The sequence below is a fragment of the Tursiops truncatus genome, chromosome 5 (genome assembly GCF_011762595.2).
Source record: "Tursiops truncatus isolate mTurTru1 chromosome 5, mTurTru1.mat.Y, whole genome shotgun sequence".
Taxonomy (NCBI): domain Eukaryota; kingdom Metazoa; phylum Chordata; class Mammalia; order Artiodactyla; family Delphinidae; genus Tursiops; species Tursiops truncatus.
The window spans coordinates 59,579,241-59,590,697 of NC_047038.1; positions in this window are offsets into that span (position 1 = coordinate 59,579,241).

Sequence of the window (11,457 nt, forward strand, 5' to 3'; positions counted from 1 at the left end):
ACTCATATACATCACTGTGTACAGAAGATGCCAAGTCTTAACTAATGACCAAACAGATAGGGTGTTACTAATATGGTCATGGTATTCCAAAACTTAAATATTCTCAGTAAAATAGCAAGAGCTAATGCAATGGATCAATAAGCCATTTTATAACTATGGATTAGTTTTAAATAACAAATTAAATTTCATGACTTTTTAAAGTTGTTTTACACTTCCTGACTTCATCAGAGTAGCATCTGATATCAAATATGAGTCAATATTAATGCATTTAAATACCTTTGAAAATTTTAGTTTTAATAGTCCTCTCTCACAGTAAATATATGTATTTATAAATCATTTGTTAAACAGAGCACAGTTTGACTTGTTACTGTTTAACTAATCTTGCTAAAGATTTTTTTTTCTTATACACACTTGCAGAAACTAATTATTTTCAACATTTTTTCCTGCAAAATAGATATTTGGGGGAGAAGATGTGGCAGAGTTTGCTTGTCTTTTTTGCTTCACTTGATAACTCTTCCATGCAAATAAGATAGGCTGAGAAATAATCAATAGGGTACGAGAAATCATATGTGAGATAATACTCATTATATTTCTTAATAAGTGACTGAAAAAAAGTATTTTTAGTACGATAGTACACTGTGAGTCTGATGGCTTTCCAATTTAATCAAAATGCTGTTCATTATAGTGGGAAAATAAATATCTTTATGATTAAATGTATTTGAGTACGAAATACTTAGAGAAAATCTAGAACTTTATGGTTCCTGAAAATTGCATTTTAAACTGTATTTTGGGATAGTTTTCAAACTCAGAAACTTTTTTAAACAAATGACATTAAATGACTTAAATAGCAAAAATGTAATTAGATAAAATTATAATATTAATTAAAAATTTAAAATATATACCCATAGACTTGGAGATAGTGGTTAGTAAAATGCCTGGACATAATAATACATAGAATAATAGATGGTGCTTATTATTAGTATGACTATTATTAACACAATTATCGCTATCATTATTTTTTGATGTGCTTATTTTCTCTTTTAAATCCCCACCTCATTTTCTGTCTATATCTCTCTATATATGCTTTTCTCAATTATTTGTATACATGTGTTAGCCTCTCTGCTCATTTTGTAACTTTCTTGATGTTAGGGATTTTATCTCAATCTCTCTGTCTTGTAAGTAATCTTCCCCACTTCCTGACACACAGTAATTCAATAAATATGTGTTGAGTTTAAAACAGTATATATATATATATATATATATATATATATATATACACACACACACACACATATAATTATAATATTAATTCAAAATATATTATATATACATATATATTTTTTGTACAATGAAAATAAAATATGACATTGTAAATAAATCTTTAAGATGAAACCAAATATTAGCATATACTTAGAAATTTGCATAAAAAATTTTAAACCAAAGAGAAAACCCTCTGTGGCTAATTTTCACCCAGCTCTACATTTGTAAGCAAGGTACAAAATATTGGTTTAGAAAAAATATTTTTAAAATTAATTTTATAAGTAAGGTATAAACATGACTTGTACGGCTAAAATAATTGTAATATTCTTGTCCAAATCTATAAATGGCTAAATTCCCTTTAATCTTTGACTTAATATAATTATATTCCATTATTATTTGCTTTTAGAAATTACCAATATTAATTTATAAAATTAAATCATTAAAAAACTTCATGGAAAATCACACTTTGTTACAATCAAAAAACTGATCAATCATTCATTCAAGTAAAAGATTGCAAATAACGAGATTAAGAAAATCAATCATATTTACATTCTGTAATACCTGATACCAGTTAAAAATGATACTAACAAAAGTAATAAAGGAAATAAGCATACATTCCATCTATAAACGAGATGATTCAACATGAACAGAGAGTTCTTGCTGTCTTGTGTAGTCACTACAGAGAGTTTCCTGGGGTTGGCTCAATGAATAAATACTAATGCCCCCAAATAAGAACAAATGCATAATTAAAACTGCTATAGATGAATATTAATTGTTAAAAATAACATTTAATTATTTTAATGAGGGTGAAATTGAACCCAGAGCAATATCTTGTAGCATATCAGAAACACATTCGCAACAGAAGTAGAAATGTGCTGTTCGAAATAATTGGTTTTAAAATGTTAATTTCCCCCCCTTGTTTCCCTTTCTGAAGACACTGAAAAGCTCAAATATAGTGAACCATATTAAAATATCTAATATTTCCTGAGCTTCTATTATATGCTAAGCACCATTCTTTAAGGTGGGAATATTTGATCTCATTTTAATTATCATGTTGTAGGTCAGGGGTTAACAAAATGCTGCCTGAGGGCCAATCCAGTCTGTCACCTGTTTTTGTAAACAGAGTTTTGTTGGACCTCCACCTTGTCCATTAATTTGTATTTTCTAGGATTGCTTTCATACTAACGTGGAAGAGTTGAGTAGTTGCAAATGACCATATGATCAGCAAACCCTAAAATATTATCTGGCCACTTACAAAAAAAGTGATGTAGCTAATATGATTTTAATTTTCAATGAATCTTTGTATCACAACGGAAGACACAAACTGTAAACTTTGGAGTCAGAGAAGAAAGCCAGCTTTGATTGACTCCAGGTGATTTTATGTTTCTTACATTACACAACACAGAAGTTTAGAAAATCAACTATACAAGGATAGGATAGAGTAGACTTTTTTTTTTTTTTTAGCTGTTTATGCATAAATGTCTTGGGGCTTTATTTGGCTGAAGGTCAAAAAAAAAAGTTTATTTAATCATATGCTGAGTTTATAGAGTAACAGAATCCAGCCCACAGTATTTACTATATATACTCTCCTGCCTCAGACTGTTATACCATTGTCTTTAATTTTCAGTGCCACATTCATTTGTTCTTCCTTCCTTCCTGCTAGAAAAGGAGTGTCCCTTTCTCAACTTAAAGTTATTTCATTGACTCTGCTTTGGACTCCATTTCTTCTGACACTCCCAAGTCCTTCCTCTGTTTATTAGTCTCTCGCTTCACAGGCAATTTTTTGAAAAAAATTACTTCTACTACTTTGTTATTTTTTCATCTTTACTCCTTAACTCACTGTGGTCTAGCATCTACTTCATTCAATCTACTGAAATGGCTGTGGTCAAGATCAGTATAGAAATCGTTGTAGCTGAGGTCATTAGACACTTGTCAGTCCTTATCTAATTTGACTCTTTATATTCTACACTCTCTGATACTCCATTAATATTGAAATAGTCTATTCCCTTGTTTTGTGAAGTCACTCTCATTGCCTTTCCCTATTTTTCATGCTGTTGCTCTTATTCATCTTTGAGCTTATCTATTGCCAGCTCTATGCCACACATGTTAGTGTTCTCAATATTTTGTAATAGAATTTGTCTTTTTATTCTGTGCATTTCCCATGGGTAATCATGGAAAATATTTTAATTTTATTGATTGCTTATTGCTTATCATGTCTTTAATTAATATCAATATGATTAATAAATGTATATTTTGTTCCATATTTTCTCCTAAACTCCAGAATTATATATCAAACTGCCTTTGCCATGTATTCACTTACCACCCTAAGGCATCTCAAAATTAATAGGTCCCAGTTTAATGCCATTTTGGTCTCTGTCAGATGTATCTTCTTTTACCCTATGTGCTGTGTTCTCTATCACAGTAAATGGCATTTTTCTCTACCCTGGCTCAAGGCAGGCAGATATCTGAATAATATACTCAAGGCTGTATAAAAGTATAACACTAAACTATTAATTAAAGTGAGAAATATAGCCATCAAACAGATTGGTATGGTCATGTTTGCTGATTGATACTTTTGCTCTAAAGTAAATTAAAATGAAAAAAAAATCAAAATTAAAAAGTTGTATGGGAGCATAAGTTGATAGCCAAGTTTATTTTAGGTCTTCATGCAACTGGACCAAACAAAGGTGTGGATGAATATTTGTGCAAAACATCTCAGATATCAAAGAAAAATATCTGTTAAATTAAGTTTCACAACAATGATTAAATATTCTGCAGTTATTTTGTATATTTTATAATAATGGTATGAAAAATGCTCAAAATTAAATAAAGTCTCAAGATAGCATCTGTATGATAATCTCATATAAGTTATATTTTTATATATCTCTCTATAGGGAGAGATAGATAGACATATTAGATATTATAATATAGACATAGATAAATGGATAGAGAAATATCTGAGTATTTTTAAAGGTATAATCAAATGTTAATAGAGGACGTCATGGCCTAACAGAATAACTAAGTAATTATCCTACTTTTCACATTCTGGTCAATTCACTTAAGAGAGTTATTCAAGCATTCATTTTCTTGATTTTGCAAAGTTGTATCACCACTGATATCCTGATAGGTTTGTCGTGACAATTTGTTTAAAAACCCAGATATACAGACTCTGGTATATTGTCTAACATATGACAGAACTCAGACATTGGAGCTGATCATTATAACAGTTAATATTTCAAAATCATGAGGATATAAATATGACTATGACAGCAAAATTGTTTTACAATAGAACTTACATGGTTAGAGTTGGCAAACAATTACGTAAACGAAAATGTATAATATAATTTCAGGTAGTGACATAATATAGCAGGATTGGAAATGTAGTCTTTGAAAGGGTTTTGTTAGATTGGGCAAACAGTGTTGACTTCTCTGAAGGGCTGATTTTGAGCTGAGATCTAAATGAGATCAGGGAGAAAGCCACAGGAAGGCCCAGGGAAAGAGCACCCCTGCAGTGGGAAGCAATGGCAAAGGCCCTCAGAACCAAGGGGCTGTATGGCAGTTGTGGCTGGAGCATAGAGAAGGAAGGTAGTCAAAGATGTAGGCAGGAAACAAAGCTCCATGAATATTTTCACATTTCTGCATGGCCAGGGCTTTCTGAGCAAAGAGCATTGACATCTGGGTTAAAGAATAATAGAACAACGACCCTAAAGATGGAGGTCTCCAAGATGATATTAAGTCTTATCTCTCATCAGTCACCTGTTTACTTTTCAGGGTGATGGCGTTCCTTCCTCTCCCCAGAGAGGATTTGTTTATGTTGCAAAGTATCTCTTCCTCTCTCCTGAGGGGAGGAGGAACAGATGTGCCAGGTTCCAGTTTTGTATTTTTGAGATTACTCTCCTGTGGTACAAACCCTATGGGCATGTACAAGTGACACCACATCCTCACATCATCCTGCAGGGAATCAGTGCCTAGGTGGCTGAAGCTAAGGTGCTCTGTGAGAAAATAATTGAAAACTCATGTTTCCTATCTACCTACCTACATGCATACACACATAGGAGCATCCATAAATACAACAGAGGAACCATATCCCTTTGTACCTCACTGAAAAGGTATTTGATTTTTATTTCAAGGGAGAGGTTAATGCTTACTTTAGCCAAGGTGGTAGGTGTGGAGATTTTGGTAATAAGTAAGAATAGGGAGGTACTTTGCATGTAAAGTTGTTGGAAAGATGTTAAAACTATTACATTAGAGGCCAAAACTGAACTCTCTACTTCTATTCTTGCCCATCTAGAATTTGTCATACAGTAACCAGAGAATGTTCTTTAAAACCATCATTCAAATCATATCACTTTTCTGCTTAAAATCATTCAATGATTTCCTTTCTCACACACAGTAAAATCTCAAGTCCTTACCTCTTGCCACGCCTTACCTGAATTAACCTTGTGCCTACCCCACCACCATGGTGTCCCTCCAGCCACATTGGCTTCTTTCGTTTTCTTCTGGCTGATGAGGCACACTCCTGCCTCAGAACCTTTGCACGTTTATTTCTGTCTGAAAAGTTCTTACCTCCGATATCTCTCTGACTTACTCCCTTGCAGAATATAGGCCCTGCTTAAGCACCACCTCAGCAAACAGCTTTACCTGTTCTTACCACTGTCAAAATCACCTCCCACCCAACCAACAATATCCTTATATTACTTTTTAAAAGTTGTTTATCATTATTATCACCAGCCATGTCTTAGGTATTTATGTGTCTGTGTGTTTGCTAGTTTTTTACTGGAATATAAATGTATAACCACAGAGACTTATGTTTTCATTGCTGAATTCCCAAGATTTAGGATAGTCCCCAGTACAAAGTAGGCTTTCTAATGAATGAATAAAAATGCATGAGTGGAGTTACTGGATTGGGTTGTAGAAAAGATAAAATGAGGGCATATCTAAGATGTATTAATCAGCTGGGTATATGTAATGCCGTTTACAGATTTATGGAAGAGGAGGGCAGGAACAGCTTTGAGGAATCTTACCTTGTTTAACTCATACCATTTGAAAAAGAGTGCATTTTTTATGTTAAAATATAGTAATAATTACAAAAATGTTTTAAGATGCAAATTCAAGAAATGAATGTAGAGTATCAGAAAAGACACCCATCTTAAAACACAAATATGTGAGTTTTGAATTTCACTAATATCCATGGAAATTCTCTAATTTACCTCTCTGAGTTTTCCTGGTTTCTATCCTTTTGACTTTTAAGGATTATTGAGATCACTCCCCCAGCCTCTTTCTTATTCCTTTCTGAGAAACAGTCTTTTAAGTACTTTCTCAGAAGCAGATTCCCAGGACATGATACCCATCCTCATCAAATGCCTCTGTTATCTTTGTAAGCACATCATTATTCTCTTATTCCTTATTAAATGAGAACAGCTATTGACTAAGTTACTTTATAGATCCATATGGTATTTAAAATAAGAAACACAATATTATAATGTAAGATGAACTAGTACACAGAAACACAGCCTAACTGGAATTAATTCAATCAATCACAACGTTGATGCTGCCAACATCAAGGGCTCAAATTAGTGCCAACATTGATTGTGATTCTTTCCTGACAATTGTTTTATGGGTATTAAATGAAAAGCATAATAGCATTGAACTCAAAGGAATCCTGTTGTTTCTCCTTTTCAAACACAACTTATCACTTACTGTAAATCTCTGCATCTGCTCAGCTTCTTTTCTAGCTTGTTATAGCATTGATTCAAAATCTTTGATTTTTCCTTAGTTGCATCTTGTAAAACAATTTACTACCTGTCTTTCTGAGATCTAGGTAAAAGACTCCCACCACCTTTGCCTCATCTACTTCCTTACTCACTGCAAAGACTTGATCAGATCTCTCGGGCCCTATCCCTTTCTCTTATAAAATGTTGGCAAAACAGTACACTCGATGCTCTTCTCTTGAAAACTTGCATGCTTGTTTATTGTAATTGAAGCACTTCCTGGTTATAAAAACATCAGTTTCCAGGAGATTTTTTTACAGTCAATTTAACACAAATCAATTGTCTATTCAGGTTCTCAGAGGGATGACTGAAATAGTATGTTTCAGAATTTTGTACCCCTTTTGTCTCTTTTCCCCTCATATCACTGCAAAGACTGCTGACCACTCTCTCTTTCTGAAACTATTACGTTGACCTTTTTCACACCATTTCTTACTGATCCTCCTCCTACTTCTCTGATCATTTGCTCCTTTCCTTCCTTGTCTATCTTTTCCTCCAACAAGTTATTTGAACACTGGTGTTCATCAGGGTTTTTATACTCAACTCATTATTATTCTCCTACTATATATTTTCTCTGGGTGATCTCATTTATTCTTGTCACAAACACTTTTCTCCCTTGAAAGTCTGTTGTTCATGTGTCTACTGAACTTGTATACTAACTTGTCTTTCTGTAGGAATGTTTAAGTCAACATTTCTATAACTGGCCTCATTTTTCACTGCATAATAACCTTGATCTCCTTTTTCCCCTCCCCATCGATTGTAACTATCTCCTACCTTGTTGCTCAATTCAGAAAACTGAGAGTCATATTAAACCTCTCCTTTCCCTCTTTCCAAATGTAATTAATCACATTCTACTGATTTTCATCTGTAAAACTTTCTAAATTCTGTTTCTTTTTCTATGAGGCTCCCCTATTGTTGTGTCAGGATCATGCCAAGAACCTCTTATGTATTCTTGCTATGATGGGTCTTCTGAAAGCCAACTATACACTGCAGCTAGACTATTCCATTTCACATCAACTGTTCAAATCTGTCAATCATTCTCTATCATGTAGGATGAACTTTAAGCTCCTTAGTTTTGAGAATAAAGTCCTACATATTGTGACCTAAGTATGCAAACTCATTCCCTACCTCTGTCTATCTGGAAATCTCATTTCTGGCAATTTTAATCAGTTACAGTTCCTTTACAAATTTAGCAGTGCTGATCTTTTTGTCTAGAAACCACTTTTTTCTTAATCTAAACTACATTTTATTGAATTTCAGAAGTTTCAGCAATATGTCTTTTATTCTGTACTCTCATAACATTTTATGTGCACAACTTCACCTCAGTTGTCACTTTATATTTAAACTAACCATTTCAATAAACTCCCCCCATTAGCCTGTGATTTAATAAAATAAAGCTTTAATGCCTTTTTCATCTCTTTGTAACTAGTATTTGGCACAAAATTGGCTCACAGGAGGTGTTACATAGAATCTGCCTGAAGGAAGATATTTACTAGGGATTTTTTCAGTTTTTATTAACTTTCTTGAACTTTAAAACATTTCATACCCTTGATTATTTTCTCTCTTTAAAAACAAAATTTACTTCCAGGTTTTATCCTATAAATCTACAACCTATTAGTAGTTTTTCACACCTCTTATTCCTCTATTCATGCTTTAAGTGTTCGATAGATATTTCGGAATCTACACTTTCTCTACTCTCAAATTGTTCCCTCCTTTGTAGAGGACCATAATGAGTTCTGTGTTTTTCATTTGATATCATTATGTTGACAACTTCCAAGTAATAACCTTGATTCCAGACCAGTATGTCTCATTGCCAAATAACATTTTCATTTGGTCTAACTGACATGTCAAACTCAATATATGCATGTTCGAATTTATTATATTCTCTCCAAATTGTGATTCATTTCCAGTGGTCAATATTTCAGTGTTAAAACTTTCCCCCTATCCAGCTGCTAAAATTAGAGATATGGGATTCATACTCAATACCGCCTTTCATGTCAACACTCACCCCCAAAAAATAAGGTACCAAAATTTGCTGATGCTTCATCTTAAACACATTTTAAATCTAACCATTTTCTTCATGTCCCTTACACTCCCTAGACCAGGCTACCATTATTTTTTGTATACCAGTATAAAAGCCTCATAATTAGTATGTGCTCATACTGGCTTCTCTTCAATCACCTTGATTTTAGCCCAGTGAGATCTGTGTCAGACTTCTATCTACAGATCTATAATCATTTGTGTTGTTTTAAGCCACTAAGTTTGTGGTAATTTGTCACAGCAGCAACTGAAGACTAATATACTACCTAAGAGCCAAATGGATCCTCCATCAAGTCTTGCCTTACATTTTATCTTCTGTAACTCTATATTCCTTCTAACTGCTGAAGGAAACCTTCTCTGACCCATACCTTTAGCCCATAGCACCCCAATCTCCTAATCTAAGTTATCTATCACTTTAGCTAACACTAGCGTTTATCACAATCTAGATTAAATGATTTATCACATAATTACATATTGAATCTCCACCTCCTTAATAAGACTGTGAGTCCAGGAGGGCAGATGCCACACTACATTCATCTTTTTAAAGAATTTCTAGAGCCAGCAAAGTACCTTGAACTTAAGTAGGCATTTAAGAGATATTTGTTAAATAAGTGAGTGAGTGATTGAATGAATGCATTTATTGACTGTCTTCTGTGTATTATCAGTGTAAAACTTTTGATATGCATTATTTTTTTTACTTCTAACAACATCTCAATAGTGTAACTATTACATGTATTTTATAGGCAAGAAAAGTGGAAGCTGGAGTAGTTAGAAATTTCTCTATAGGCCATATGGTTAGTAACGATATAGTCATAAGACAAAACAAAATTTTTGAGTATTCATTATGTTTTTCTTGAACTACACACAGTGTTTTTTTGAGAGATGCTACCAGGACCATCAGCAAACATCAGGTCAACAATCCTGCTTGAGTCCTGCTAGTAACTGAAAACATCTAGAAATACTGAAACAGCCTGAGATGAAAGTCTTTTTGTCTACCATTTTATATCCAGCACATGGTACAGTGCAGAGAATAAGTAACCTCTTAAATAACACAATTTGAATTTTTAAAAAAATGAATGAAATAATTGATGAATAAGCAAACAAATATTCTAGACGACTACCTGATTTTAATTGGGGTGGAAAGAATGCCTGAGTAATGAAATCAGAATAAATGAAAATCTCAGCAGATAAATTTTTCAGTTATAGTTTTATTCTGAAGCTGGTTCTGATACCTTCTCTCTTCCTCCCTAGTATCTTTAAGTATTGGGGGTAGGTAAAGAAAATAAGACCATTCCATGTGAGGATACTACATTTCTACTAATATCCTGGACAGTAAGAGAAGTGATTTTAAAGTGAATAGAATCTGCCTAAATTAATGTGGCTCTACTTGTGTTAAACTTTATGGAAAAGAAAAAGAAATGGAAAAAAATAGATACATAGCATATGTAGTAATAGTGTCAAAAAGAGCAATGAATGACAAATAGAAAGAGAATGAAAACAGCAATGTACACTCTCAATCTGAAACAAATAAAATTAACATTACATTATGAGGTTCGTTTTTAATAATTCCCAGGAAATATAATGTATGGTGTCATTATCATTCCCTGTTCTAGCAGTTTTATGTTTGTAGCAACATGACAAAGTTCATCTTGATTTTCTGATTAAGCTGAATCCCTCTGTGATGTCCCTTGAAGCTATTTAAAATCTGTAACTATTTAGAGACAATACTATCCTTCATTAAGATCTTTCAAGAGTTAATCAAAATGTGTAGTTTATACCAGTTCACATGTAGCTGGTATGTTACTGGTGCGAATTTCCCCTTACTTCTTAAGAAGAAATGCCAAGGTAATATACCATAGAGTTTTAAAATATGGGCTTATAGTTAGAAAGATGTTGAAAATAAATCCCACTTCCAAAGCTTACTAGCTCAGTTTCCTCATCTGTTGAATGTGGATAATAAAAGAACCTGTTACAAAGAGTTGTTTGGGGGAATAATGAGATAAGGTATGTGAAGTGAGTGCTGTGTACAATGGTATAGCTTCAGAGCCAAATATATTTAATAAGAACTGTCATTATTATATCATAATTTTAATCATAATATTCTTATTACTAAATATGGAACATCTAAAAAAATCTCATAGAAAATGAAATAATGGTTTAGTTGTTGGTCAAATACTGAAACTCCTTTATAGAGCTTTAGTATGTGCTGTCTTGGATGAAAGACTATCATCTTTTTGTAGATTCTTAGCGATAGTCTGGACACATAGTGGTGATCTCTTTCCCGTACCCTGCTGAGTGACACCACGTTTCATCTTCCCTATCTGAGAATCCTGAGATGCTTCCTCCATTGCTGATCAAAAAATAAATCTTGGAAGGGATTTTAGGTTTA